The sequence below is a fragment of the Neoarius graeffei genome, chromosome 9 (assembly GCF_027579695.1).
Source record: "Neoarius graeffei isolate fNeoGra1 chromosome 9, fNeoGra1.pri, whole genome shotgun sequence".
Lineage (NCBI taxonomy): Eukaryota > Metazoa > Chordata > Actinopteri > Siluriformes > Ariidae > Neoarius > Neoarius graeffei.
Genome location: NC_083577.1, coordinates 36,570,237 through 36,597,524, shown reverse-complemented (window position 1 = coordinate 36,597,524; position 27,288 = coordinate 36,570,237). Strand labels below are relative to the sequence as shown.

The following is a 27,288-nucleotide window of genomic DNA, read 5'->3' as shown; positions in this document are numbered from 1 at the left end:
ACGGTAAAAAAAAAGACCACAATTCATTTTATAGCTCAAAAATTCATACAAGACCAGCTACCATTGTAACATATTCTGTAAGAAACATTCTATACCTAACTTTCAGCTTTCGTTTTAAAAAACAAAATCGCAGATTTATAACTAAGTTTTTATATGGCGTAGTGATTTTAAGTTACTACTTTTGGTGAGGTACTGACCTTGACCCTGAGGCTTTCCGTTTAGATCAAAACACACGATCGTATTGGTTTTGGGTATGCGGAAAACGGAGTTACAACGGTGATCAAATATTTTGCATGATGTTTTATTACGGTGTGGCAGTGGGGGCGTGGTCAAGTGCCGGTCTGTGACAGGAGGGCGGAGTCAGGGAAGGTAAGTGGCAGAATCACTACACCTGACAATTAACCTGTGTTTGTGTGTCTTCCCAGTGACCGCGCCCTACTTAAGGAGGGAGAGCAAGAGCAGAGGGAGCTCTTCCCCGAACCAGACGCCAGTTGTGTGTGTGTCTGCAGTTATATGTTAGTTGTGCACTGGAAAGTGTGACAAAAAACATATTATCAACCTGAACTCTGTCCTGCCGTCTTCTGTGCTCTGCCCTTCCGTGAGAACCGCTACAGTGGTGCTGAAACCCGGGAATATTCTGGAGTGCAGAAGCCGAACAGCCCCATGGAGTCCTCCCCATTCGCCGACCTGGTCCACGCCCTCGCCACGGCCCAGCAAAGCCAGCACCAGGCGCTAGTCACCCTCCGAAATGAGCAGGAACAGCGGTTCGAGGCCCTGGTGTTAGCCCACCAAGAGGATCGTCAGGCGTTCCGGCACCTCCTCGGGTCGGCGGGGTCTACCAACGCTCCCTCCGCAGGCCCGTCCCCCTCACCCTAACAAAGATGGGCCTGCAGGACGACCCCAAGGCATTCATCACGCTCTTTGAGCAAGTCGCAGAGACCTCGGGGTGGCCGATGGATCAGCGCGCGGCACACCTCCTCCCCCTGCTAACGGGAGAGGCACAGCTGGCCGCGCTACAGCTCCCCGCCGACCACCGGCTGGCCTACGCGGACCTTCGCCGGGCCGTCCTTCAGCATGTGGGGCGCACCCCCGAACAGCAGCGTCAGCGCTTCCGCACTTTGCACTTGGAGGAAGTCGGCCGGCCGTTTGCGTTTGGCCAGCAACTCTGGGACGCCTGCTGGCGGTGGTTGAGGGCCGACAACCGCGACGCCGAGGGGATCATTGACCTGGTGGTACTGGAACAATTCATCGCACGCTTGCCAGCAGGAACCACGGAGTGGGTCCAGTGCCACCGCCCGGCGTCGCTGGATCAGGCCATTGAGCTGGCGGAGGACCATTTGGCGGCTGTCCCGGCGGCAGGACAGCAGAAAGCCTCTTCTCTCTCTCTCTCCCCTCCTGTGTCCCGTCCTCGCCCCATTCCTCTACCGCGGAGGCGGGGGCCGGCGCCACCCCAGCCAGCCCGCCGCACCCGCGGTGCCCTCCCGTTTCTCCCTTCTGTGTCTGTCTCTCCCCCCTCTCAGGTGAGTGAGCCCCAGAACACCGCTGCGGAGAGGAAGCCCGGGCCGGTTTGCTGGCGCTGCGGGGAGCTGGGCCACCTCCAACAGCAGTGCTCAGTAATGGAGGTGGGCACAGTGGTTCGGATCCCCGATGCGCCAGGAGCCACCCTCGATCGGGCCGGAGCGTATCGCATACCGGTCAGTGTTCAAGGGGATACATATCAGGCGTTGGTGGATTCTGGGTGTAATCAGACCTCAATTCACCAAAGCCTGGTGCAAGACGAGGCATTGGGGGGAGCACAGGGGGTGAAGGTGTTGTGTGTGCACGGGGATGTTCACAGCTACCCTTTGGTGTCAGTCCACATTTTTTTACGAGGGAAAAATTTTATAGTGAAGGCGGCGGTTAATCCTCGCCTCACCCACTCGATAATTTTGGGGACTGATTGGCCGGGATTCGGGGAGTTGATGAGTCATTTAGTGGAGAGTGGGTCCTGCCATAGGTCAGCAGGGGGAGGTCCCGGTGTCGCCTTGGCAGGAGCAGCTGTCACAGAGCTGTCTACATCATCTCTGCGTCCGAGTGAGGAGCCACAGGCTCCTCCTCCCTCTCTCGGGGAATCCCTGGCGGATTTCCCGTTAAAGCAGTCATGAGATGAGACTCTGCGGCATGCGTTTGACCAAGTGAGAGTAATCGATGGTCAAACGCTCCCGCCGAACGCCACCCCGTCCTTCCCCTATTTTTCTATTATGAAAGATAGATTATACTGAGTGACGCAGGACACTCAGACGAAAGAGCAAATCACACAGCTTTTGATTCCAAAAAGCCGCCGGGAATTGGTATTCCAGGCAGCTCACTTTAATCCCATGGCTGGACACTTAGGGCAGGATAAGACACTAGCCCGAATAATGGCCCGATTCTATTGGCCGGGGATTCGCGGCAATGTCCATAGGTGGTGTACGGCGTGCCGCGAATGCCAGTTAGTAAACCCAGCGGCCATTCCAAAAGTGCCTTTGCGCCCTCTACCATTGATCGAGACCCCGTTCGAAAGAGTTGGGATGGATCTCGTCGGGCCATTAGATCGGTCAGCATGAGGGTACCGCTTTATATTAGTTCTGGTGGACTATGCAACGCGATACCCGCAAGCAGTGCCTCTTCGCAATATCTCGGCACGCAGAATTGTGGAGGCACTCTCCCGCGTCATCTCCCGAGTTGGAATCCCGAAAGAGATTCTGACTGACCAAGGCACCTCGTTTATGTCACGGACACTGAACGAACTGTATGGGTTATTAGGGATTAAGCCGATCCGCACCAGCGTGTATCACCCACAAACGGAGGGTATAGTTGAATGGTTCAATTGCACCCTCAAGAATATAATTAAAAAATTCGTAAGTGAGGACGCACGTAATTGGGATAAGTGGTTTGAACCCTTGTTGTTATCAGTGCGAGAGGTCCCCCAAGCCTCCATGGGGTTCTCCCCGTTCGAATTATTATATGGGCGTAAGCCGCGCTGCATTCTAGATGTGCTGTGAGAAAATTGGGAGGAGGGACCTTCACAAAGTAAAAACAAAATTCAATACGTTATGGACCTGTGCGCAAAACTCCACACACTCACACACCTAACCCAGGAGAATTTGCGGCAGGCCCAAGAATGGCAAACCCGCCTCTACAACAAGAGTACGCGCCTTAGGGAGTTTGCACTGGGAGATAATGTACTCGTACTGTTGCCCACATCGAGCTCCTAATTGATCGCCAAGTGGCAAGGACCCTTTGAGGTCACACGGTGAGTCGGGGATGTCGACTACGAGGTGAGGCGAACGGACAGGGGTGGGGCGCTACAGATTTACCACCTCAATCTGCTCAAACTCTGGAATGAGGAGGTCCCAGTGGCGCAGGTGTCGGTGGTTCCGTAGAAGGCAGAGCTGGGGCCAGAGGTTCAAAAGGGAGCATTGGCGTCGCGTACCTCTCCGGTCCCCTGTGGAGACCACCTCTCCCCAACCCAACTCGTGGAGGTCGCCCAGTTGCAGACCAAGTTTTCGGACGTGTTCTCGCCCCTGCCCGGACGCACCGACCTCATAGAGCACCACATTGAGACGCCCCCGGGGGTGGTAGTGCGCAGCCGCCCTTACCGGCTACCCGAACACAAGAAAAAAGTGGTTCGGGAAGAACTCGAGGCCATGCTCGAAATGGGCATCGTCGAGGAGTCCCACAGTGACTGGAGCAGCCCGGCGGTCTTGGTACCCAAGGCCGACGGGTCGGTCCGGTTCTGTGTGGACTATAGAAAAGTCAACGCGGTGTCTAAATTCGATGCATACCCAATGCCTCGTATTGATGAGTTGCTCAATCGACTAGGCACGGCTTGCTTTTATTCGACACTGGATTTAACAAAGGGTTATTGGCAGATCCCCTTGACTCCACTATCCCGAGAAAAAAACAGCCTTTTCCACACCGTTCAGCTTACACCAGTTTGTCACACTTCCTTTTGGGCTGTTTGGGGCGCCCGCTACGTTTCAGCGGCTGATGGATAGGGTCCTCTGCCCCCACGCCACCTATGTGGCCGCCTACCTCGATGACATTATTGTCTATAGTAATGACTGGCCGAGGCACCTCGAACATCTGAGGGCCGTCCTTAGGTCACTGACGCGAGCGGGTCTCACAGCCAACCCGAAGAAGTGTGCGATTGGGCGGGTGGAAGTACAGTATCTGGGCTTCCACTTGGGCAACGGGCAGGTACATCCCCAAATTAACAAGACAGCAGCAATTGCGGCCTGCCCGAGGCCCAAGACCAAAAAGGGGGTGAGACAGTTCCTGGGGCTGGCTGGCTAGTATCGTAGGTTTATACCCAATTATTCGGACGTCACCAGCCCTCTGACTGATCTGACTAAAAAGGGGGCACCAGATCCGGTCCAGTGGACAGAGCAATGCAAGCGGGCTTTTTCTGAGGTAAAGGCTGCACTGTGTGGGGGGCCACTTTTACACTCCCCTGACTTTTCTCTCCCCTTTATGTTACAGAAGGATGCGTCGGACAGAGTGGCTGGGGGCTGTTTTGTCCCAGGAGGTGGAGGGGGAGGACCGCCCAGTCTTGTACATCAGTAGGAATCTGTCAGTGCGTGAGGGGCGCTACAGCACCATCGAAAAAGAGTGCTTAGCAATCAAGTGGGCGGTCCTCGCCCTCCGTTACTACCTGCTGGGGCGCCCTTTCACCCTCTGTTCGGACCACGCGCCCCTCCAGTGGCTCCACCGCATGAAGGATGCCAATGTGCGGATCACCCGTTGGTATCTGGCACTCCAACCCTTCAACTTCAAGGTGATCCACAGGCCAGGGGCGCAGATGGCTGTGGCAGACTTCCTCTCCCGTCAAGGGGGGGGGGGGGGGGGGGGGAGTCGGCTGCAGGCCGGACAGCTGCCCGGACTGAGTCGGGCGGTGGGGGTATGTGGCAGTGGGGGCGTGGTCAAGCGCCGGTTTGTGACAGGAGGGCGGAGTCAGGGAAGGTAAGTGGCAGAATCACTACACCTGACATCAATTAACCTGTGTTTGTGTGTCTTCCCAGTGACCGTGCCCTACTTAAGGAGGGAGAGCAAGAGCAGAGGGAGCTCTTCCCCGAACCAGACGCCAGTTGTGTGTGTGTCTGCAGTTATGTTAGTTGTGCACTGGAAAGTGTGACAATAAAAAACGTATTATCAACCTGAACTCTGTCCTGCCGTCTTCTGTGCTCTGCCCTTCCGTGAGAACCTCTACATATGGTTATGATTATTCTGTGAGCGCACCAATCCTTAGGTGTATAAAGTTACAACTTAAAATACAATTAGTGATAACTGTAGACTTTTCAGTGGACTACAACCTTTTTAAGGGAATGCGACGTAGTCAACCATTTATCATGTCCCAGATCAAGTTGCCATTTTTCCACAAATTTGCAGAATTTTTGCCAAATTCTGAATAGAGTATTCACATCAAAGATTTAGCTTTATCTGTATTATTTCTTTCATCATTTTATTTCAAATTAAAACAAACATCACCATTCAAAACCGTATAGTTTATTGACGGAGTATATTTAGTGGGGTACCCCCACAGCACCCAGTTTCTGAGACAGACCCATATATATTATATTATATAATATATCTCACACACACACACACACACACACACACACACACACACACACACGTGATTATATATAAATAAAAACATAATATTAGAAGATATTATAATATTTTGAGATACTCAATTTCTGATTTTCATGAGCTATAAGCTATAATCATCAAAATTAAAACAAAAAATCCTTGAAATATTTCACTTTACAGTGGGGAAAACAAGTATTTGATCCCTTGCTGATTTTGTTGGTTTACCCACTAAGAAAGACTCGATCAGTCTGCAGTATTAATGGTAGGTGTAGTCTAACATGCTGAGACAGAATATCACAAAGAAAATCAAGAAATCGACTTTAAAAGAATTTGTATTAATTTATTTGCATTTTATTGAGGAAAATAAGTATTTGAACCCTCTTGCCAAAAGGACTTAGTACTTTGTGGCAAACCCCTTATTAGCAAGCACAGAGGTCAGACGTTTTTTGTAGTTGATGACCAGGTTTCTGCACATATTAGGAGGAATTTTGGTCCACTCTTCTTTGCAAATGACCTCTAAATCATCAAGATTCCGTGGCTGTCGCTTGGCAACTCTGAGCTTCAGCTCTCTCCATAGATTTTCTATAGGATTCAGGTCCGGAGACTGGCTGGGCCACTCCATGACCTTGATATGTTTCTTCTTCAGCCATTCCTTGGTTGTCTTGGCTGTATGCTTTGGGTCATTATCCTGCTGGAAGACCCATCCACAACCCATTTTAAGCTTCCTGGCAGAGGGAAGGAGGTTTTCACTTAGGATTTTACGGTACATGGCTCCGTCCATCCTCCCATTGATACGGTGAAGTAGCCCTGTGCCCTGTGCAGAAAAACACCCCCAAAGCATAATGTTACCACCTCCATGCTTGACAGTGGGGATGGTGTTCTTGGGGTCATAAGCAGCATGTCTCTCCCTCCAGACACGACAGGTTGAATTGATGCCAAAGAGCTCAATTTTGGTCTCATCTGACCATAACACCTTCTCCCAGTCACCCTCCAAATCATTCAGATGTTCATTGGCAAAGTTCAGGCGGGCCTGCACATGTGCTTTCTTAAGCAGGGGTACTTTGCGAGCACTGCAAGATGTTAGACCATTGCGGTGTAAAGTGTTACCAACTGTTTGCTTGGTGACTGTGATCCCAGCTGCTTTAAGATCATCCACTAACTCTGCCCATGTTGTATTAGGTCTATTTCTCACCGTTCTCATGATCCTGGAAACCCCACGAGGTGAGATCTTGTTTGGAGCCCCAGACCTAGGTCGATTGATGATCATGTTGTGAGTCTTGTACTTGCGCACAATTGCACCAACAGTTGTCACCTTAACGCCCAGCTTCTTGCTACTGGTTTTGTAGCCCATACCGGTCTTGTGCAGGTCTACAATCTTCTCCCTTAAATCCACAGAAAGCTCTTTAGTCTTTCCCATGTTGGAGAGTTTGGAGTCTGACATACTGATTGATTCTGTGGCCAGGTGGCTTTTATACAAGTCATTAGTGATATCAGGTGTCTTCAATTTAGGTGACAAGGTAATTTGGAGAGTCTAACTTGTCTGTATTAAAGGATATGGGACATGAAACATAAAAGCATGCTATATCAGTTTCTTTCCAATAAAAATATGAATTAATTGCATCAACAAATACAAAATCATCTATTAAATTCAGCAAAATCGTTATATTCGTGATGATTATATGGCATTTCTGCTCGACTTCCGATATGCATTTTTTGCAACAGGAAGAGCCGCTGTCACGTGATCATACGTAACAAAAACTTTCGGGCACAGCACAAGCAGGTAGATGAATGGAGAAGTGGATGACAAGAAAACTGTTTTTATAGTCTTTAAAGTACATTGGACATCATGGTGTATTGTGCTGCTTATGGTTGCAATAATTCCAATGGGAAATGCCCTGGAGTAAGTTTTTTTGCATTCCCCAAGGACCCGAAGCTGAGGAAAGTGTGGGCTCACCTGCGCATGCGCAGTAGGCTTCGCGCATGCGCAGTAGGCTTGGTAGGACAAATCCAAGAGGTAGGATAACTTTACAGAACACCTGCTGAAAAAACTTTGCACCTACTGTTTCCCACAAACTGTGTTCGGACCATTTCACTGAGGATTCTTTCAACATTAATACTCAGGTACTGAGCGATATTAATTCATGAAACAGGATGTATAAGGATGAGAAAAAAAACAGTTTAAATCGGGAAGCTGCGCACATTTGCGCCAGGCTGCACAAATGTGCGCAGCTTCCCGATTTAAACTGGTTTTTTTCTCATCCTTATACTTCATGTTTCATGAATTAATATCGCTATTTTTTTTTTTTTTAAATCGGACCTGCGCGATTCAGACGTGAAAAAGGCGGCATCCGCCGAAAGGCGCGCTGTTTGCATCCCTGCACGGAGGCCAGGGGACAGGGCAGGAATATTTTTGTTGATATGAGTGATCCGGTGCGATTTCGCGACCCCCCCTGTTGAAGACCTCTGCGCTAAGCGACTGAAAGCCGAGGTAAGGATTAGTATTATAATTTTGGGTGTATCAATTATTGATTATCATAATTCTGACTCATTTCGCCATTTTGAATGTTTTCATCTCGGACTCTGGAAGCATTGTATCTCAATCAATCTCGAAAAATATCAGCAAAAAAAAAAATTGCTTGCAACGGACTTTAGCTAGATCTATGATGAACTTTCAATGTATGATACAAAAATAATACTTCTTTCAACAGATTAGCCTTTGAGCAGAATTGTTTTTAACTTACCAGGAAGTGTTATCGATCCGACCGCTTTCAGTTTCATGAGGGCTGAATGAACTCTCACTCTCAGAATCATCTGACCCGTCAGAGTAAAGACAAGATCTATGTTCATGTGAATTTCCAGCTATCGGTTCGAATTGATAAGCTCTAACTTCACATCTCTGTGAAACATCGGGAATGTCACTGTCGATGGTGTCCATTTCGGTAACCTGTTTACATTAGATTCCCAAGCGCTGGCTCCTTGGAAAGTTTTTGTTACGTCACGGGTCACGTGACCACCTAGCTCATTAACGAATCCTTGTTTTACGCTGATGTATAAAAAAAACTTGAATAATGTGATGATTTTCACATTTTTGACGCCCTGCAGTGATTTAGATGGCATTTCTTATGTCCTTTATACATAATTATGTCCAGAAAAAAATCCATGTCCCATATCCTTTAAGCTTACATCAAACGGACGGACGGGAGTTTAAGCTTACATCAAACAAACAATTCTATGCGCGGATGGATGGATGACCCTTTAAAGAATCCTTTGATTTGATACATCAGTCATGTCATTTTGCTCTCATGTAAAACATTGTGACACTAGGGGCCTCTAGTGGAGAAAAATAAACAGCTTTTCAACACAGCTGGATATCTTCGACGCTTCAAGTAGTGTCATTTCATCAGTCTGTTTAATAACTAAAGAATATTTCATCGTTATCTTTTGTCCCCATCTTTATCATGTTAAACCTAATGTGTTCATCATTCAGAAAACAACAGACCGTGCCTAAATAAATTCGAGGTTAATGCACTCTCAATACATAAAAAGTTTATTATTGTGCCTTGAGGGGTACAATGGCTCGTCACTGGGGCAGTACCCTCTCAGGTACTTATTTGTACCCTTTGTATCCTGCTTGGGAATATGTGTATCATTTTGGCCCAAAAAAAAAAAAGTACACAGTTACCCTGAGGTCCAATAATGAGCTCTAAGGGGTACATTAGTGTAGATTGGACCTTGGGTGACAGAAATGGACTCCTATTGTACCCCCCCATTTCTGCCAGTGTGGCATATCCACAATCCTTCTATCCGCATTCACTGGATATGAGCAATCACGCACTCTGACTGGCTACTCTACTACTATCAGCTCATATACTGCAAGTAGAGAAAAACAAAATGGAGCGTGTTACTGAACCAACCGAGGACAAAACAAAAACTCTACTCGAAAACCAAACCCCAGAAATCGTTATCAAGTATTTAAAAGAAACAGAAATAGCTAAATGAATATAATTCCCCACCCCCACATTTCTTCTGTTCCATACTCCAGCCCAGTCAGTGGTGGTAATACACCTTTAAGTTGGTTTGCCAACCACCAAAAACCCTGAAGACCCCCCCCCCCAAAAAAAAAAATGGAATAAAAAGTATTTGATGGCAAGAATGTATTTTTTATTTTACTTTTTTACGTTTCAAGAATTATCGCATTTTTCACAAATTGCTCCTGTCATTTTGCCGGTTTGTTTGCATTCTAAGCAGAAATGATTTTGTCGGACGTTTTGTAATCAACTTTATTTATCAAATTTGCAAAAAAGTAAAACTAAAAATTCTCTGTTTCTCAAAATCCAGTGAATGTGGATAGAATAAAACAGTTACTCTCATCATATATTGCTTATAGCCAACTCGGTGCTACATGTCTCATCGGCTATCAGCTCATGTATGACTTGATTTTGTGGAATAACTTATGCTCCCAAGTTAAATTCAACCTTTCCTAGTGCAATTTAAAAAATAAAAGTTAATTAATTAATTAAATTAATTAATTAAATAAGTAAAAAGTGCAATACCCTGTACCAGCATTTCTCAACCACTAGGCCATGGCCCATTCCCCCCCCCCCCAAGCTGAAGATAATTTTTAGTAGGGTACAACTGCTGTGTTGCATCCGACGTCACATCGGCCTCATTAGATATGCAAGACATGAAGTGGTGGTCAGCTGAGCTCACTATTCACAAAGTGTTCCTGTTGCTGGGGTGCCTCGCTAGTCGTTAAAATGCCCTATGTGTAGCATCCTTGGTGGAAAGATGGTCATAACTCTCAAACTGACTATTCACAAACATTTTAATGAAGGTGAACACACAATGCTAAAAGGGGAAAAAAAGGCCTAGAAAAAAAAATTGTGTTTCCTGTCAACCCTTAAAAAAAAAAAATTAGGGTAGGACGGTCGTTTTTTTATTTTCTATGTTGACTATGCGGCTTCACACTAGTGTAAGACAAGAATGGACAGTCTCTTAGACTTTCAACCATATTATTTTAAATATTTAATTATTAAATAATGACTAAACTTAGAGACAAGATGTTATATCTGTAGAGTTAAGATATTTTTTCAATATTTACCATTTCAGTTTTATGCTTCATCTGTTCTTGTTGCTGTTGATACTAAACCTTTTTAATATGACTTGTCTGATAAAATTAATTTCAAAAATTTCAATGCTGAAGTGGGCTACAGAGAACCATGTAGCGGTGGTGAAACCCCCACCTAGAGTGGTTAATACAAATATTTTTATCTGTCAGATATAAATTAATATTTAATACCAAGTATAAACCAAATTAAAGACTGAAATATGATTAATCGGATAAAAATATTTGGGGGACCCATAGCCGAGGTAAGGATTAGTATTATAATTTTGGGTGTATCAATTATTGATTATCATAATTCTGACTCGTTTCGCCATTTTGAATGTTTTCATCTCGGACTCTGGAAGCATTGTATCTCAATCAATCTCGAAAAATATCAGCAAAAAAAAAAAAAGCTTGCAACGGACTTTAGCTAGATCTATGATGAACTTTCAATGTATGATACAAAAATAATACTTCTTTCAACAGATCATTAGCCTTTGAGCAGAATTGTTTTTAACTTACCAGGAAGTGTTATCCAGCCGACCGCTTTCAGTTTCATGAGGGCTGAATGAACTCTCACTCTCAGAATCATCTGACCCGTCAGAGTAAAGACAAGATCCATGTTCATGTGAATTTCCAGCTATCGGTTCGAATTGATAGGGTCTAACTTCACATCTCTGTGAAACATTGGGAATGTCACTGTCGATGGTGTCCATTTCGGTAACCTGTTTACATTAGATTCCCAAGCGCTGGCTCCTTGGAAAGTTTTTGTTGCGTCACGGGTCACATGACCACCTAGCTCATTAACGAATCCTTGTTTTATACGCTGATGTATAAAAAAACTTGAATAATGTGATGATTTTCACATTTTTGACGCCCTGCAGTGATTTAGATGGCATTTCTTATGTCCTTTATACATAATTATGCCCAGGTAAAAATCCATGTCCCATATCCTTTAACAAGATGGTTACTAGGGGATCATATACTTCTTTTTCTCAATAAAATGCAAATAAATTAATATAGATATTTAAAAGTTATTTTCTGGATTTTCTTTTTGATATTCTGTCTCCACATGTTAGAATACACCTACCATTAAAATTACAGACTGATCAAGTCTTTCTTAGTGGGTAAACCAACAAAATCAGCAAGGGATCAAATACTTGTTTTCTCCACTGTATATGTAATGAACAAAGTATATGAGAGTTTCCCTTTTTGAATTAAATTACGAAATAAAATTACTTTCATAATATTCCAATATTTTGAGATGCGCTAGTATAAGGTCAAATAATAATGAACAATCAGACATTAAAAGAATGCATTTTTAAAACTTAACATTGAACTGTGAAGGAAAATGTATAATCATTGGTCACAAAATGTTTAGAACTCTCTCCCCTTTTGCCTTTTTATGTCTCTCCTTCAGTCATAACTACATTCTCACCATCACTCAGATACATGCAACCACACACACACAGGGCTGCAAAAGTAGGTATACTGTCATGAAAAACAAACTGTTCGCACAAAACATTATTTTATTGATTATACAAACATATCTATAATCATATCAATAATAAACATATTAATCCCTCAAATGTTCAAACTGTTTGCCCCCGGCATTCACACATTCTACTAGTCAAGTGTGAATACCCACGCACACTCTAGCAATGTGTTATCAGCATCAATTTCCTGGCAAGCCCCCCCCCCCCATGAACTGAACCATGTCATCAACAGAACATGGCTTGTGTGCGAAAACCCTCTTTTAATCAATTCTAGTATTAAATGAAATAATCCTTACTGTATACCATAAAATACCAAATAATAGCCCGGGCGATTATTTGTCTCAATCCCAAGAGACCCGGCGCATATTAGAGACTAGGCGGCTATTTGGAACAGGCGATTAATTCCTTCTTCACAAACACCTTCCCCAAAATCTACCTCAAAATGGGGAAAAAATCATTCTCAGATAGGCCTACTTTTAACCAGTATAACTTACAGTTTGTTTAGAGTTAGATTACAGATAGCACGGTGCCGACTTCGGGGAATTTTGAAGACGCAGAATGCATCTTCGCATGGCACAGTCGGGGTGGATAAAGGATAAGGGCCCGTTTACACGAGGACGCTGTCGGGTAAAAACGACTAAATATTTTATCAGAAGTGCCTTTCGTTTACACGAGGACGGCGTTTCCGAGGCTGAAAAACGGATAAAATTGAAAACGCCTTTCAAAGTGGATAAGTTTAAAAACGGCCCCCGTTGCGTATCCGTCTAAACTACCCAATACGCGAAACTCTGCTCGGATCTGCTCACGTCGGGTACGCGTTTACGTCATACCTATGTCATATACTGCACATGCCAGCCCGGGAAGTAAGAAAGTAAGTAAAAAAGTAAGAGCATGTCTGATTACATCAATCCAACGGACCTTCAAGCTGCTCTGTGTTTTAATGCAGTAGATGTGTTTTCCTGCTCACCCGCCCAGCTGGAGCTCCTCAGTTTGGTGTCGCCAAGTTACACACACACACGCACGCGCGCACACGCCGCCTATTCAAGCCGCTCGTGAAACCATAAACCCGAGACTGAAAACAAAACTAGCAGCCGAACGGGTTTATTTTGCTGAGATGGACACTGCCTTTTCTCTTCTTCACCGAAACAAGAGTGAGTGTTACTTAATAAAGGCAGATTAAAAGAGTTTCGGTTTGCTCCTGCTCCTCCCTCGAGCACTACAGTACCTCAGCCGGTGTTCTGAAATTTCTTCCTACCTATAATTTCTTCCTACCCGGTGTTCTGTAAAGTTATCCTAGCAAGTTCTCATACAGACCGTTTTATTATTCAAAACAAGTCATTACAAATTATTTGACTCGGCCAAAGACTCGACCAATACGCACAAAACATAAAAATCGGCAAATGCGTGAAATTCTCACCGATTTTCTATCAGCCCAGCTGATCGGTGGGACAAAACTACTGTTGAATTTTCCTACCCTCCTGGATTTCACGCATGCGTAGTAGGCTTGGTAGGATAACTTGACAGAACAGCGGCGCAGATGTGCAGATCAGACAAGACGGAAGACGTTGCGCATGCGTGCAGACATAGCGGAGACATTTATGCGTCACCGTATAGACGCAGATTTCCTCCTTGAAAACGGTCGTGTAGACGCGGAAAAAAGTGAGAACAAAAACGGGCTTTTGCGTTTTTGTTTTATACCGTCCCCGTGTAAAGTGGGCCTAAATCACACACCTTTTCCTGTTAATGACTAGTTAAGCGCATGCTTTACAAAATAATCAAGAAACCACACCATTGTCTGTGCGCAGCACTGTGATTTAATTACTCTGCAAAGTTATGGTCACTTGCTATCACCCTCACCCATGCAGCCTCCACCCTTTGCGCTTCGCGATGTCTGTCAATCTGAAATTGCATGGAGGGCGCGACGTTGAAGCAACATAATTAGGGTGCGAAGTGTCAAACCAAAGGGTTTTTTCTTATGCTGAAAAATAAGTGACCTGCAGTGGCTACATACTGTCATCTTGCATCACGTTTCTCTCCAAGACGTCTCCCTATTTGGCCGATATGAGCCTATTCCCCGAGTGAGTTGGTACGGTGGCTCGACCCCATAGAAAACTTAAAGTTCGGATGAAAGTTAGTTGAATAGGTTACTGACTTGTAGGCCTACATGTTGCCTGCCTGACGCGTGCTTCTGCCCAACTTGCACGACAGATTACTTGTTGAAAAGGCCCCTTGGATTAGATTGGCCGCGAGCAGACTGAAATGCATGTTAGAACGCTCTCACCTTTTTTGTAAAGCGTCTTCCAGATCCGAATGGGTAAGGGCAAGTGAAATGGTATAAGGTCTTTAATAAAACTCAGTGTGTGCTTTGACGCATGCATTCGGCAATTTAGGTCGTTTAACAGAAGCAGCAGTCCAACCTTGGAAACCTGCAGTCCTCAATGTCACCACACACGCTGGCTTTCGTTGGGTATACCCAAAGGGGTGGCTAAGACATCTGTCAAAAGTTACGGAGTTGCATTCCTCAAGAAATATTACGGTAGACCAAGATTATAACATTGAAATGGCATGTTTATTATCACGTAACAAAATGTTGTAAACAGTATTATAGAAATAATTTCATTCATTCATTCATTCATTCATATTGTTTCGGTAGAAAACTATGCAATGCAAAATCGTTTAAACACCAGAAAACCAGAAAAGTGCTGGGCCTCAAGATTCTAGATAGAACGTTCGGACGCTTTTTTTTTTTAGACCCCGGCGAGTATTCGGAACCGGCCTTTATTTGTCACAACACACGCGTACACCCGGCCGTTAAAGGGAACTCGGCGGTTAATTGGAACTCGGCTATTATTTGGTATTTTACGGTACCTACTTTTGCAGACACACACACACACACACTCTTTCTGATGGAACCACAAAACAAGTCATTTGCACGTTGCTGCAAAGACTGGTTGAGTTCCAGAGAACAGTCCCCCAGATTGTATTATCTACTTCTCTGTTTCTCTCAATTCCACACACATGATCAAATATAAAGATAAAACATGGTAGGAAGTCTTTTTTAGAGGTTTAGACTTAGAGGTTTTGTGTGACACAGAAAAAAATGAGGGCAAGTATGTTCTTGCACTTGTCTGTACTAACACACACACACACACACACACACACACACACACACACACACACACACACACACACACACACACACACACACTCTTTCTGATGGAACCACAAAACAAGTCATTTGCACGTTGCTGCAAAGACTGGTTGAGTTCCAGAGAACAGTCCCCCAGATTGTATTATCTACTTCTCTGTTTCTCTCAATTCCACACACATGATCAAATATAAAGAAAAAACATGGTAAGAAGTCATTTAGAGGTTTAGACTTAGAGGTTTTGTGTGACACAGAAAAAAATGAGGGCAACTATGTTCTTGCACATGTCTGTACTAACACACACACACACACACACACACAAACACAAGTTATATTTCCACATATAAAAATAACACACACACCATCATTCACGCCTGGGGGCAGTTCCACAACAATGGCAAAACTTGCCAGCTCTCAGAAAACTTGCAGTTACCCATTCTTACATTGGTAGTGTTACAATGTGTTTGTGTGCCCTTTTTTTTTTTCGTTCCCTATAGGTACGATGTAGCCCAACATGTTAACATCAGATAGTTCATTGATGGCAGGTGTCACAGAAATCACCTCAGACATACAGTGGTGCTTGAAAGTTTGTGAACCCTTTAGAATTTTCTATATTTCTGCCTAAATATGACCTAAAACATCATCAGATTTTCACACAAGTCCTAAAAGTAGATAAAGAGAACCCAGTTAAACAAATGAGACAAAAAATATACTTGGCCATTTATTTATTGAGGAAAATGATCCAATATTACATATCTGTGAGTGGCAAAAAGTATGTGAACCTCTAGGATTGGCAGTTAATTTGAAGGTGAAATTAGAGTCAGATGTTTTCAATCAGTGGGATGACAATCAGGTGTGAGTGGGCACCCTGTTTTATTTAAAGAACAGGGATCTATCAAAGTCTGCTCTTCACAACACATGTTTGTGGAAGTGTATCATGGCATGAACAAAGGAGATTTCTGAGGACCTCAGGCAAAGCATTGTTGATGCTCATCAGGCTGGAAAAGGTTAGAAAACCATCTCTAAAGAATTTGGACTCCACCAACCTACAGTGAGACAGACTGTGTACAAATGGAGGAAAGACAAGACCATTTCTACCCTCCCTAGGAGTGATCGACCAACAAAGATCACTCCAAGAGCAAGGCGTGTAATAGTTGGTGAGGTCACAAAGGACCCCAGGGTAACTTCTAAGCAACTAAAGGCCTCTCTCACATTGGCTAATGTTCATGAGTCCATCATCAGGAGAACATTGAACAACAATGGTGTGCATGGCAGGGTTGCAAGGAAAAAGCCACTGCTCTTCAAAAAGAGCATTGCTACTCATCTGCAGTTTGCTAAAGATCACATGGACAAGCCAGAAGGCTATTGGAAAAATGTTTTGTGGATGGATGAGACCAAAATAGAACTTCTCATCTCATTATCTCTAGCCGCTTTATCCTGTTCTAGAGGGTCGTAAGCAAGCTGGAGCCTATCCCAGCTGACTACAGGCAAAAGGCGCGGTACACTCTGGACAAGTCACCAGGTCATCACAGGGCTGACACATAGACACAGACAACCATTCACACTCACATTCACACCTACGGTCAATTTAGAGCCACCAGTTAACCTAAACTGCATGTCTTTGGACTGTGGGGGAAACCGGAGCACCCGGAGGAAACCCACACAGACACGGGGAGAACATGCAAACTCCACACAGAAAGGCCCTCGCCGGCCCCGGGGCTCAAACCTGGACCTTCTTGCTGTGAGGCAACAGCGCTAACCACTACACCACCGTGCCGCCCAAAATAGAACTTTTTGGTTTAAATGAAAAGCGTTATGTTTGGAGAAAGGAAAACACTGCATTCCAGCATAAGAACCTTATCCCATCTGTGAAACATGGTGGTGGTAGTATCATGGTTTGGGCCTGTTTTGCTGCATCTGGGCCAGGACGGCTTGCCATCATTGATGGAACAATGAATTCTGAATTATACCAGCGAATTCTAAAGGAAAAACGGATCAGATCCTCAACAGATCAGAGGTTTTGTACGAGTCTTCAGTAAAATGTGCAGAGCAGAGGAGAGACCACTTCATAGGCGCCCAATGTGCCCGTGAACTTCTCACAAAACACGTCCAAATCTTTGCAGTTTGAACATTCTTGGACCATGAATGCAACGTAAATCCACCTTCTGTCGTGTTGCTGCTGGGTGCAGCAACACATCTACGTGGCATGGCAATAAATTAGCTCAGAATAAAGGATCGAAGTTGCAGTTAGCTCTGTATTTTAGTATAGCAGAAATGGCGATGAGACCGATAGACTTCCTGCTGTGACGTTACGGACGTCAAGGTCATTCATTCAGACCGCTACCTATATGAATCACTTTAATCGTGAAAATTACCATATGAGATTTATTGTTAACGCTTAAAACTATTCCTGTGCCATTCTTGAGGTCTCAAGGCATTTATAAACAAAAGTGAGGTTATGGCTCTGCGTATATGCTTTAATCTCTCATTTTATAAAAAAAATGAAACCCCCAGACACAGATGTGGAGCAACAGATCTTCAAGCACGTTTCCACACAGACAGTATGAAGCTTAAACTGCCCAAGCATTCATTTGCTACATAGCTCACTATAAGTTTTGTTGTTAGTTCTATCCATGTGTGGAATGTTGGTATTATATTTTCACTGTGTATGTATAACTTGGCTCGGGATATGGGTCAAAGTGACTGAATTATGAGGTGTCAATAGCACAAAATACAATTGTTGTAAAGGAACTTCCCCTGAAACCATTTTGCAAAGTTCTTGTTCTGAATGTTCACCTTCATTGAATGCTGCAAGTTCAAGTTATTGTTGAACAAAACTGTGTGATTTGATCAGGGTGAAAAAAAAATTCTGGGTTTACAAATTCACTGATTATTATACAAGTGCAAAAAACACTTGATAGAGACTGTGACTAAAGTCATAGTAAATTTGTGCTACTGTAGCTGTTACAAACCAGGACGTCTGGTCACTGTACCCTATAGATCCAGAACAATAAGAGATAGAGTATGATGCTTAGTTAGGAAAAGTTGCACCCTGCTGCCATGAACAAAATTTAAAAATGTATTTTTTTTTTCCAACCATGAAAATTGACAGAGTTATAAACAGAGGTGGACAGTTTTTGGAAACTTATGACTAACTTCACTACATTTGAAAGACAAACAAACATCGTACTTTTCACTCCACTACATTTCTATCAAGATCCTTGTTACTCGTTACTATGAAGCAGCTTTGAAAGGGGATGTTTTTTTTCTTTTTTTCTAAAATGTGATTGGTTTTTTTCACAGGTGACATTGAGACAGCCTGTCAGTAATCACTAGGGTCACGTCACATCCATAGACTGGATAAAATCAAGTTCAGTGATTTCTCCGCAGCATTATTTAATGATCAGTTGATGGCAGAATGGAAGGAGGCGGTTCTTCTGGGGAAAGAACACACCCATGGCCATACCTAGAACCCAAGTTTCAGTTTACTGAAAGGAATAAAAGAGTCGTTTCATTTTAAACGTTTGCCAAAAACGAACCACATCTCAGCCTACAAAAACTCACCATTCAACCTGCAGAAGCATATTGAAGTCTGTAAACGTTTTATTCCAAGAGAAAGCTTTGCAACGAAGTTGTCTGTGCTTTTAGAGCTAGCGATAACATTGCAATAGCTATGCAGTCTGGTTAGTCAAATGACTTTCTATGGATTTGCCCACCAAGCTGCCATCGCCTTGTCCATGGCTAACGTTTACACAGAACTAGTTAACTTGGATGCTGTTAGTTAGCATGTAAAAATGGAGTTACGCTAACTTATCTGAAGTCCTTTCAGAAATATGTTTTAGCATAATCTTGCCAAATAAACAGAATGTAGAAATCTTTCTTTTCTCGTAGCATTAGCTATCCAATACGATTTTGAGTTTGAAAAGAGTTTGGTAGCATGTCAGGTGGAGTTTCACTGACTAGCTAGCTTAACATTAAACCACCATTATGGCACAGCATGCGTTCATTTTGTAAATTCACGTTTCTATCTTTGGTAACAGCATTAGGTTTTGTAAGTGTTCCCTTACAAAAAAGAAGTTTATTCAAGTCTGCTTCTAGTATACTTCTTTTAAACTAAAAATAAGAGAGTATGCTTTCAGTTTACTTTTAATTTACTTATCAGAGATATACTTAATAAAGTTATACATAAGTATACTTGGCTTATACTGAAAAGTATATAGAAAAGTCTAAGTATATTAAGCTTATACTTAAACTTTTGATCAAAATATACTTAAAAAAAGCGTAATAAAGTATTAAAATATCCGTGCCTTATGTTTAAGTGTACTTGCCCTGTACTTGTGCTCCAGCATTGACTCTTATGTATGTCTGTAGTTCCATATAAGGTTTTTGTTTGTTTGTTTGTTTTTAATTTCTCCTGAGTGGGATAATTAATTTTTTTAATTTATTTATTTTTCTTTAGAGCTTGGATGTCAATTTCAGTTGTCAATGCCATGTTTTTATACTTTGGCAAGGTTGCTTTAAATTCTGATTTTTGAAGAAAATGAATATGTTCTTAATCCTGAGTATCTGTTGTTATTTTGTGAATTCTTACCTTCATAACTTCATTGTAACTTAAGGTACAAAACACTTAAGTTGTCTACTGGTAGTGTGCATGAGGTAAGGGTTAGGGCTAGAAAACTAATAGTATACCTAGAAGGGTAATTGCAGTATACTTCAAAAGTAAAAAGTGGACTAGATGTATATAACCAGTAACTAATAGTATATTTCCAATATGCTATAAAGTATACTTTTATAAACTAAAAAGTGGACTCGAAGTGTGTAATGAGTAAACCAGTAGTATATTTCCAGTATACTACAAAGTATACTTTAGTAAACTAAAAAAGTGGACTAGAAGTGTGTAACGAGTAAACCAGTAATATATATCCAGTATACTACAAAGTATACTTTAGTAAACCAAAATGTGGACTAGAAGTATAAAACAAGTAAACTCATAGTATATTTCCAGTATACTATGAAGTATGCTTTTGTAAACTAAAGAGTGGACTACAAGTATAGATCTAGTAAACTAATAGTATATCAGTTTACTTGTGGTATACTTGCAGTACAAAATAAAAAATACTAGTTGTATATTCAAAGTTTACTTCTCTTAGACTTAAAGTATACTTTTTATAAACTAAAAGTGGGCCAATTTAGTTCCAAGAAGTATTCGATTAGTTTACTTACAAGTATACTGTAAGTACATTGATATCAGTATACTTGGTACACAAAAGTATACTTAAGGAAATGTACTTTAACTTTACTTAAGTAGACTTAATAAAATGAACTTGAAGTATACTTCTTTTTGATAAGGGACACAGTCTGAATGTTTTTCCAAAGACTGCTTTCAGGCAGGACATTGAGACTGACACTGAACATCATCCATCCATCCATTATCTCTAGCCACTTATCCTGTTCTACAGGGTCACGGGCAAGCTGGAGCCTATCCTAGCTGACTATGGGCGAGAGGCGGGTACACCCTGGACAAGTCGCCAGGTCATCGCAGGGCTGACACATAGAGACAAACAACCACTCACATTCACACCTACGGTCAATTTAGAGCCACCAATTAGCCTAACCTGCATGTCTTTGGACTGTGGAGGAAACCGGAGCACCCGGAGGAAACCCACACAGACACGGGGAGGACATGCAAACTCCACACAGAAAGGCCCTCGCCGGCCACGGGGCTCGAACCCAGAACCTTCTTGCTGTGAGGCAACAGTGCTAACCACTACACCACCATGCCACCCCACTGAACATCAAAGCTGGTTTAAATAGATCAAAAGCTCGCCTTTAATCAACTTTAATCGCACAACTATGGCACAATTAATTTTCTCAATTGTATTTTAACAGAAAGACACGAGACTCTGCTAATTTTGTACTTAAAAAAAGGGGGGAGAAAAAAGGAAGTGTCATTTAAAATGTTTAGGTTAGTCCAAGGGAAAGCGTACATGTACTGTACCAGGTTAACTTAGACTGATGTATTTTAAGTTTAAAACAAACAAACAAAAACCACTTGTCCAAAAGATTTTTTCTTCTTTTACAAAACTGTGACTGAATATGAACAGATGCAGAACATGTACTGCAGTTACTTTCAAGTGATTGAAAGTTTACACAGATTGTTGACATGCTGATATTTTATAATCTAAGATAATAATGTAAATAATGCAAAGACTACTTACCAAGCAAATCCAAGAAATGGGGGTTACGATCGGGGATATTCAGTGATCCAAATTCCACCCAAATTATTTGTTTTTGGTAGGGAAAAAAAATCCCCCAGATTGTATTATCTACTTCTCTGTTTCTCTCAATTCACCAATCTAGCAGAATAAGTTTACACAACTGAAGGTTAGGTCTCCGTTATCTGATAAGCAGAAGCTATTGATGTGCCACCTAAGACGTACCTCCAATGATCTCACTGACTCACAGGATTATTTTGAAACACTCACTGCATTTGGTGCAAATGCAGAGTAAAATGTCGGAAGAGGAAAATGAAAGCTTTTCATGTTAAAACTTTCTCAGCAGCATGTGTTCATTAGACACGTACCAGGAAACAGGAAAAAAAAGAAAAAAGGAGAGAACAACGAGGACATCAGTTTCCAGTCCTTTCATTGTAACTAATATTACAAATTACAACCTCAATCCTCAAAAAGTTGGGACATTATGCAAACTGTAAATAAACACAGAATGCAATAATTTTCGAATCATGGAAACCCCAATTTTCATTGAAAATGGTACAAAGACAACATATCAATCTTGGAACTGAGAAATGTTATTGTTTTTTGAAAAATATATGCTCATTTTGAATTTGATATCATCAACATGTTTCAAAACAGTTGGGACACACTGAAAAAAATTAATCTGAGAAGTAAATTTAACATAATTTGAATGTGTGATATTAACAAAAATTCAAGTTTGTATGTCTACACAAATATATATCTAGTTTTGAATCAATTTGTGTTTGTTAGAAACAAAATTATTTTTTTTCTCAACAAGAATAATTAAGTAATGCAAGTCAATCTTCTTACGTTCACAATCTCAACAAAACAAACCTTGTTATCTTTACTCTTTTCCATTCAACACCCAACACTATGAGGTACTGTATATGCACCCCAAGTGCATTGTGGGAACATTTTGCAGCAAGAAGTCTGGTCCAAACCAGTCTGAGCTGAGCGCCTTCGACACTTGATATTAAATTCTTTTTTTGCTTATTGTTGTCAAAAACCAGAATTAATCAGACGTTTATCGTGTTAACTGAAGTTACCGTAGTGTGTTAAGAGCCTTGTAAAGAAATTAAGTTACACGACTTATAAGCTAACAAATTCTAGCGCCAGATCTGTAACTTTAGCTAGACCCTACCAAACCTTTGGGTCAGCCTGTGGCTAGCGTCAGTCAAAAAGCATTACTGCTGCCAATTTTTTCACGGTGTATCCTGCCCCATTTTAAGTAGACGGTCACCTTGCCAAGGCCTTAATGCTTAATGTTATTTGAATGGTAGGTATAAATAAAGTTGATAATTTAAGTGGCCTGCTCGACCGCTACTGTTGAACAGCTGGGCTGGTCCTCACAATTATAGCTGATTCTGTGCAAATATTTAAAAAAAAAAAACACCACATGTACCGCAAGTTTAATGCCATCCACACAGCTTCTTTACTTAACCGAAAACACAGAGTTATAAAGAATCACAACAGGATTAAAATCAAATGTCCCATTTTTATTTCACTGTACATATTTGTGTTGTGGTGTGGTGATTATGCACCGGGTGTGTGTGTGCTGTAGTGTTGTAGTTGTGTGTGTGTGTGTGTGTGTGTGCTTGTCATTCTGCTTCCAGCTGCAGCCACCATCTAGCTCCAGGAGCGAAAAGAGAGGCCAATTGCGTAAGCCCTCTCCTGATGGTTTTACAGCTACGACACCAAGACTCTCACAGTGCCTCCTAGTTGGCACGCCATGGGTAACGCTGAACGAGGAGGGATCTTGGAGCAGGCTGAGCCCCAGAGGTGCAATGTGCAGGCCCACCGGTGTGTGGACATGCCCTGGCACTCAATCAGTCCCCCTGCTGCCTTGTAGGGCTTACTATTCATAACACGCGTATTGCAGTTTCATTCAATTCAGTCGCATTTTACCAGAGTTACGACCCTTGATCACCAGACTTGTACTTTGACAAATTTCGTGAGGGCGTATTAAGCACTTAGAGCATAGATATAGTTGCCAGCTGGGGATACTTACTTACTTGTTCATACTTAACCGGGATTTGGACTCAGAACCTTCTGGTTCTTAACCCAACACCTTAACCACGAGACCAACAATGATTGCAATAGGAGTGTTAAATATTTTGAATTTATGAATGAGTATAGTCTTATTACATCATCAAGTAGTTTAAAATACAAACTCTTCCCAAAGCCGAACCCTGAACCTAACCCGAGATAGATCAAGTCTCCCAGATACAAGGAGCAAATTATGAACCGGGTTAAAAAGTTCTCACCTAGGTTGAAAAATTCCACCTGACCTACAATTCTGACCTGTAACATATACGCATGACATGGAGCCTATTGGAGTTAGAGTTAAATAATGAATATAAGCTCAAAGTGTAGGTCATAAAAATAATTTTCCCGACACCCAATTATTTTTGTTTAGTGGACCGAAAGCTACTGAATTCGAATCACAGACTTCCAATTTTATTAGTTTTTGTAAAATAGAACAATTAATGAATTTATCTCCACGTGGCCCTAAATTTGCCGCTATTTTTTTCCTGCTTCACCATGACCCAATACAAGATACTACGTCACGCATCACATCACGTGGTGGGCTTTCCCTGTTTGTGCAAGGCATTGTGGGATACAAATTTGAAACAGGAGAGAAAAATGGAGGACGTGAGTGTGCGAATGAAACGTGAAAGACCGACTACAGTAACGGAAAGAAAGCGAGAAGAAAAGGCGTTATGTTATTGTGAGGGAAATTTAATGGACGAACATTATTATTCTCAGTGTTTCTGTATGTTGAGCTAAAGTAGCTTAGTTACTGAGAAGAGATGTTTTTCCACATGCTGTAATCGCTTTTCTGTGGCCTTGGTGATAAGCAGGGTGCCTGAGTTCTCCATAACTACGCATCCGCCTGCACATACCAGAGCACGCCAGGTGCACGCTTTAACAAAGCTTCATAGAAAATCTTGAGCCAATCAGGTGAAGATGCAAGCAGTAAGCGAATGCCTTTAGAGTATAATAAATAACAGCCACTAAAACACAACTCAGAGTGCGCGTACTCTCGGCATCATCAGAAGTGGTGTCTTCTTCTATTCTTCTCTTTTCTATTTTATATATCTGTTTTATATGATCTACTATAATAAATAACTGAAAAGACGACTGCTAAGTGTTCTGAAGTGTTTATTAGAAATTTCCATTACAGTTATATACGAAGGAAAGGAAACGCAGGAAATATCGAACTAATAAATATCAGCGCTCAGCGAGCACCTCGGTGTGATCAGCTGTTCGTTTAGCGACAGAATGATGGAACTGTCAGTGCATGCTCAAAGGGAAACCTGCGCATGCGCGCACACACACGGACTTCCTCTGTCTGCTTGACTGCGTGAAGTGAGCGATTTCATGCACATTTGCTTTAATCCCCTCAAATTAAATCACTTCCCAGCCACAGAATGGCCTGATTTTTTTCTAAGACATTGCATTCTTTAAAGGGGAACAGAGGGCAATATATAGAGTAAATATAACCATAAAACACACATTAACGAACCTTATTCAAGACTTACAAAAGTTTTTTGTTCTAAGACTGGAAAGTTATAGTGTTTTGAAAGTAGCTTGAGCAAACTATTTCCGCAGTTTGAACAGCCCGCCATGATATTAATTTTATCCAATCAGAATGCACGTTCATTTTCTCTGCGTAACACTCATGACGTATGTATGTGCCCAGTTGTGTTGGCTCATTGAGGTTGGGACTAGCACGTGTGAATCGGAAAGTAGGATGAATTGTAAGTGATCGGCTACACAATGCCACAGTGTGTTGCTTTCGGGTGTAATAACAGGACCGATGGAAAGCATAATGATCCTCCAGACGTGTCTTTTCACTTGTTTCCACTGAAAAACACCAAGCGAGTTCGAGCTTTCTTCTCTTCTTTCGTCATCACCGGAGTCGAGAGTACCTCTCCTAGGTTCAAACTGGTACCCTTCTAAGCCATAGCCTGCTTGCAGTGTGTCTTGCGGGATCTCTTCGTATGATTCGACAGAGCTGTCGCTTTCACTTGATGCGCCCGACGCCATGATTACACACTTCTTTCCTAGTGCAGTGGGTAGGGCTGACGTCACGGTCTTTTAAAAATGGCCACTCTTGTGCCGTTTAGCGTACCGACTATTATATTTACAATTACCAAGATATTTCGTTGTTTTCTAATATATAAATTTGATAGAATACTTAAGAATACGTTACTTTGTCACATCAGCAACTGTATATATTATATTTGGTACCCCTTTAACTACTTAGAAAGAATGCACTAGTGAGCTGAGGAACTGCAGAAGGCCCAGAAGAGCACGGAAAACATCTGTGGTGGATGACGGAAGAATTCTTTCTCTGACCAAAGGGGGAAAGAAAGCACTTCAACAGTTTACCAGATAAAGAACATCCTGCAGGACGAAGGTGTATCTCTATCAGTGGCTTGCGCCCACACTAATACCTTTTTTAAATGAAACCGATCTCCGTCCAGATGAGCATCTTAGCTCCGTATTAGAAACTGTGGGTGGTAGAAATGGGCAACTGGACTTGCTTGAAGATTCTTGAAAATGTTTCACCTCTCGTCCAAAAGGCTTCCTCAGGAAGCCTTTTGGACGAGAGGTGAAACGTTTTCAAGAATCTTCAAGCAAGTCCAGTTGCCCATTTCTACCACCCACAGTTTAGTATGACCTGGATGATTGAGAATCTTCACAGACATGTTTCTCCATATTAGAAATAATCTCTGTCCATAGTCGCATAAAAAAGCATATCACATCTCTGTGTGATACACTGGGCATGCCTGTGCCAGTCTAAACAGCTGATGCCATTTGTTTTCTTCTGGAAAAGGGTCACATGATAGGAGCGCAGTGTTGTTTTCATTAACGATGACGAAATCATTTCGTTAACGCACCTTTTTTCATGACTAAAAGGAGACAGTGACGAGCTAAACATAACTCTTTGATCACGAAAATATGACGAGACGTATCTGTTGTTTTCGTTGACGAGACGAGAATGTTAGTGCGTTGGCTATAGGACTATCAAAATGCATGGCGTTTCCTCCAACGGCGCGTGCAATGGTGTGTGCACGAGCAAGAGCGTGCACGCGAAACATTAATGTCTGCATCGCGCATATGACGGAGTGCGTGAGGGAGAGTGAGAGAGTCTGCGTGTGTGCCTGTTCATGTAGCGCATGCTAGACAAGGAGCATCCTGATTGGTTTACAGACATCCAAACTCATTTCAGGGAGGTGTCGTGACGCATGACTTTTTTCCCCATCAGTGGGGGGGGGTAACGACACCTCCCTGAAATGAGTTTGGATGCCTGTAAACCAATCAGGATGCTCCTTGTCTAGCATGTGCTACATGAACAGGCACACACGCACTCCGTCATATGTGTGATGCAGACATTAATGTTTTGCGTGCACGCTCTTGCTCTAGATTCCGGGAGATATTATCCAATTTGCGGGCATCAGGGAGCCACTATCAATATGCGGGAGACTCCTGGAACTTCCGGGAGACTTGGAATGTCTGCACTAGACAGTGTTTATGTAGAGAGCATACACACTTCAATCAATCAATCTTTTATTTCAATTACATATAAACAGATAATAAACTACATGAGTCTGCAAATAGCACACTGCTAATCAAAGCAGACTCATGTTTACAAAGAAAAAAAAA

General features: G+C 42.6%; 1 protein-coding gene across 6 annotated transcripts in view; it reads right to left on the bottom strand.

Annotated features, from left to right (window-relative positions):
• LOC132891633 (uncharacterized) overlaps window positions 1–27,288 on the bottom strand; it is a 152,015-nt gene that overhangs the window by 115,630 nt on the left and 9,097 nt on the right. The window contains exon 1 of one of the 6 annotated variants that reach the window (XM_060929400.1): window positions 21,580–21,878. The exons of 1 other annotated variant lie outside the window; for it this stretch is intronic. The gene's annotated coding sequence lies outside the window, so the exon portion shown is untranslated. Of the gene's footprint in view, window positions 1–12,707; window positions 12,744–13,131; window positions 13,760–21,579; window positions 21,879–27,288 lie in introns of those variants that run through there. 4 more of the 6 variants (XM_060929402.1, XM_060929403.1, XM_060929405.1 and 1 more) reach the window with 4 other exon arrangements.